The sequence below is a fragment of the Sapajus apella genome, unplaced genomic scaffold, assembly GCF_009761245.1.
Source record: "Sapajus apella isolate SASKATOON/1434 unplaced genomic scaffold, GSC_monkey_1.0 scaffold13, whole genome shotgun sequence".
Lineage (NCBI taxonomy): Eukaryota > Metazoa > Chordata > Mammalia > Primates > Cebidae > Sapajus > Sapajus apella.
In genome coordinates this window covers 1,299,520-1,304,383 of record NW_022436953.1, presented here as the reverse complement: position 1 = coordinate 1,304,383, position 4,864 = coordinate 1,299,520, and positions in this window count along the sequence as shown.

Sequence of the window (4,864 nt, the reverse complement as noted above, 5' to 3'; positions counted from 1 at the left end):
TGGGTAACATGAGTGAAACTCCGTCTCAAAAAAAAAAAAAAAAATGGGAATAATCATCCCCATGATTACTGAACCAAGAATCAATATAATATTATGTAAAGCACTTAGCATATAAAGCAAGACTCTCCAATGGGAAAAAAATAAAAATAAAAGTAAAGCACTTAGCATCGTGTTTTGTACATAAAGAACACTCAACATATGGTAGCTTTTTGAAAAAAATCACTGCTGATGTTATTGTTGATGTTGTTTTTGTTTTTATGCTTAAAGTCACCAGCAGACTAGAGGTATGAGTTTTCACAAATGATGACCGGCCACATAGTCACCAATATTTCATAATCATTCTTTCTTGAATCAAATTACTGCCATGGCTAACTAGAAGTACCAAATTGAAAGCACTATTGTTTAATTATATGCATGGAAATGTCTTAAGCTTTTTTGGCCAAATAAATCACTCTAGATAAACATCCATACAGATATTTAAATTGCCCCTTTCAGTTATAAGACATGCAGTGTTCCTTTTCCTTTCTAAACATCAAATAATCAAGTGATGCCGGTTCTTGTGTCCCAGGGTCCCTAGCCACATAGATAATTGACATCATTCTTCCTATTTAGCCCATAAGCTTCAAATTATGATAAAGGAAAGATCCCAGATTTAGAGTTCTCCCTGGAATTCTGAGTTTTTTCTCTATAGCACCCCTCAGAGTCTTCTGTTTACAAAAAATTTTTTTTCAGTCAGGGCGCGGTGGCTCACATCTGTAATCCCAGCACTTTTGGGAGGCTGAGGCAGGCGGATCACATGAGGTCAGGAGTTCAAGACCAGCCTGGCCAACATGACTGTCTCTTTAGTAGAGAGAGTAAAACCCTGTCTCTACTAAAAGTACAAAAATTAGCTAGGCGCGGTGGCGCGTGCCTGTAATCCCAGCTATTCAGGAGGCTGAGGCAGGAGAATCACTTGAACCTGGGAGGCGGAGGTTGCAGTGAGGCAACATCTCGCCACTACACTCCAGCCTGGGTGACAGAGCGAGACTCCATCTCAAAAAAAAAGAAAATGCAGAATCTATTTTTGTATCTACCTCTTAGAACTTGATTTTCCTTTTGTGGAAAAGAGTGTGAGTACATTCCCTAAGACATGTGAAGAGCTAACATTTACCAAATGCTAAATATATGGCAAACATTGTTTTAAGTGCATTACATGGATTAACTCATGGAACCAGCTTTACAGTCTCCTGTGATGTTGGAAACTGAGGCCCAGGGAGGTAAAGGTAATGTGCCTGTGGTCATTCAGCTGGTAAATGGCAGAGCTGGATCCAAATCCAGGCAGACTGTTTCCATGCTCTTAACACTAGATTGATTCTTAACAAATATCTCTGTGAAATATGTCTCATATTCACCCCCTTTCTTTTTTTTTTTTTTTTTTTTTTTTGAGACGGAGTTTCACTCATGTTACCCAGGCTGGAGTGCAATGGCGCAATCTCGGCTCACCACAACCTCCGCCTCCTGGGTTCAGGCAATTCTCCTGCCTCAGCCTCCTGAGTAGCTGGGATTACAGGCACGTACCACCATGCCCAGCTAATTTTTTGTATTTTTAGTAGAGACGGGGTTTCACCATGTTGGCCAGGATGGTCTCGATCTCTTGACCTCGTGATCCACCCGCCTCGGCCTCCCAAAGTGCTGGGATTACAGGCTTGAGCCACCACGCCCGGCCTCACCCCCTTTCTTTCATCTCCACTGATGTCACATGAAACTTTCAGGATGTCTTAGTTGCATTATTGCAATAACTTCTGAGTTTGTTACTCTACTTCCAGTATCTCACTCATCATCTCTGAGTGTCACTGCCAGATTAATTTTCATAAAATATTGCTTTTAGTATGTCATTCCCCTGGCCAAGAAACTACATTTTTTATGTATGTATGTATGTATGTATGTTTTTGAGACAGCATCTCTGTTAACCAGGCTGAGTGCAGCAGTGCAGTCATGGCTCACTGTAGCCTGACCTCCCGGGCTCGAGCAATTCTCCTGCCTTAGCCTCCTGAGTAGCTGGGACAACAGGCACTTGCCACCATATTCAGCTACTTACATATGCCATAAGAGTAGCAATCATGGCTTTTCAAGCCTGAAAGAACCTAGCGTCATGCTGCACTCACATTGTTTAAGAAGTAAACATATGGATACACAGATTGATGTGTATGGTATTTGGGAGGATTTGCTCCAATCTTGGCACTATATTTTATGTATGTATTTATTTATTTTGTAAGCCAAAACTAAAATTCTAAGCACCCAACCAAATGAATGGGCTCTTGTTCTCAGCCCAAGGGCATTCCTAAATTAACCTGAAAAACTAGTTGAGCCCATGATAAGAAGTAGGAGTCAGAATGCCTCATTATATTCTCCTCCTTTTGGAACTCAGGACCAGCATTTAACATTAAAGCAGAGACCTTAAGGTTGACACAGCAGACCCTTTGTAGCAATAATACCAACATTGACAGATAGCAGGCCCCATCTGTCATGATAGCAGGCAAAGATGTCTTGTGGTGAAAATCTACATTCTGTAGAAAATCCCCTGACTTTTCCAGGTCTTCTTCCTGACCCAGGGGAGAACTAAGAGTCTGATACCTTTTTAAATCTGGTAAAATACACTGGCCAAGTATGGTGGCTCATGCCTGTAATCCCAGCACTTTGGGAGGCAGAAGTGAGAGGATCACTTGAGCCCAGGAGTTCAATACCAGCCTGGGCAACATGACGAAACATCATCTCTATAAAAAATACAAAAATAAGCCAGGCATAGTGGAATGAACCTGTAGTCTCAGCTACTTAGGAGGCTGAGGTGGGAGGATTGCTTGAGCCTGGGAGGTCAAGGCTGCAGTAAGCCATGATCCAGCTACTCCACTCCAGACTAGGTGACAGAGGGAGACCCTGTCTCAAAACAAAACAAAAAACAAAGAAATATTTGTGATATTGTGCTGTAGCTGGCCTAGAGTTAGAGCCTGAACAACATCATTTTATAAAAGAAAAAGCTGTTTTTTAAAATAAGTTGTAACAGCTGCCCCATTCTCCTCACAATAAACTGCTAGCCTTGGCTACTGTAAATAAAGCTGCTAGTTTGCTCTGCAAACTAGCCACTATGTAAAGCTGCTTTCGTTTTCTTATCAGTAACTGCCAGAATTGCTAGCCTTTGCTTACCGGCAATTGCCAGACTAAGCAGCCCAAACTAATGCCATCTTGGCCCCTGCGACTTGTAATAAGTAACTAAGGTCTGTGATTTCCACCTTACCCAGATAATGTGTAAATAAATGTTTATCTTGACTTCTGTAAAACACTTAAGTAACAAATAGAATGACAAGAGTCCCCTGGCCCTTGGAACATCCGGAGCCCTTATCTCCGCCCAGGAGATGATTTACAGAATCCACTAGCCCTCAGAATGTCTGAAGCCTTTTCATCCCCATCCCCGCTCCTCAACCCCACTCCCAAGGTGGTTTTTTGGGTATAAAAAGTCTTGGCACCCTCCTTTCGACGCAGCAGTTTGGAGAGACGTGAGTCCTCTGTGGTCGCCAGCATAATAAATGACCCTGCAATCTGGCATACTCTTGTCTTGGTGCTAACTTTCTACGCTTGATCCAGTATAACACATTGACATTTTATGCTTTCTGAAGCCTGCTACCTGGAGGCTTCTCTGCATAATAAAAACCTTGGTTTCCACAACTCTGTGTGTGTGTTTGTGTGTGCATATTTTAGTAACAACCTCCTTAATTTAATCCAGACATTCCCTTCTATGGGTTCCAGGTCTTAGTCTTTCGACCAATTGCCAATCAGGACATCTTTGAATCCACCTACAGCCTGGAACCTGCCATCCCCAAACCCCTTTTGGGACCAACCCAATGTATATTTTACATGTATTGATTGATGTTTGATGTCTCCCTAAAATGTATAAAACCACACAGTAGCCCGACTATTTTGGACACATGTTCTTAGGACCTTCTAAGGCCATGCCACTGGCATATCCTTAACATTGGCAAAATAAACTTCTAAATTGATTGAGACCTGTCTCAGATACTTTTTGGTTTGCAATTTATGTGTTTATTTATTTGAGATTGCTAGGTTGCCCAGACTGGGGTACAGTGGCAGGATCATGGCTTACTGCAGCCTCATCCTGCTGGGCTCAAGGCATCCTCCCACCTCAGCCTCCTGAGTAGCTGGGACTACAGGCACCCACCACCAGGGTGGGTAATTTTTTTTTCTGCAGATATGGAGTCTCCTCTATTCCCCAGGCTGATCTGGAACTCCTGGGCTCAAGCAATCCTCCTGCCTTGGCCTCCCAAAGTGCTAGGATTACAGATGTGAGCCACTGCGCCTGGCCAGGTACTTACTATATTTTAAACACAAAGGATCTAGGTAATGACAAGCACAGCACAAACTCCTATAATGAATGCAGAAGTGTCTCGATATCACAATGTCTGGCACAGAGTTATTGGAGGCTGTTCTGTCCAGCGCGTTACAATTTACAAAGCTGCTTCTCTGAAGCTCAATTTAGAATCTGCCTTAAACTCCGCGGCGGGGCCCTTGACAGCAGTGGGGACTGGAGCAGGATCAGAGCCGTTCCCGTTGATGGTCACTGTTGCTTCGGGCGCAGGTTTGGTTTTCTCTGGGGTTGCCATTTCAACTAGACGGCCTCTGGTAGGCCAGACCTGGATCCTCTGTCTTTATCTGGGTTGCAGAGGTGGGACCATCCCTCTTTCACAAAGTCAGCCCGGGCTCTCAAACACTCCGCCCCGCACAAAGATGGCGCGGAGACGGGCTGGGCCAATAGAGTGTGGCGTTGCTCGCGGTTGCCTAGGTAACAGCCAATGGGCAGCGGGGATTGTGCCCA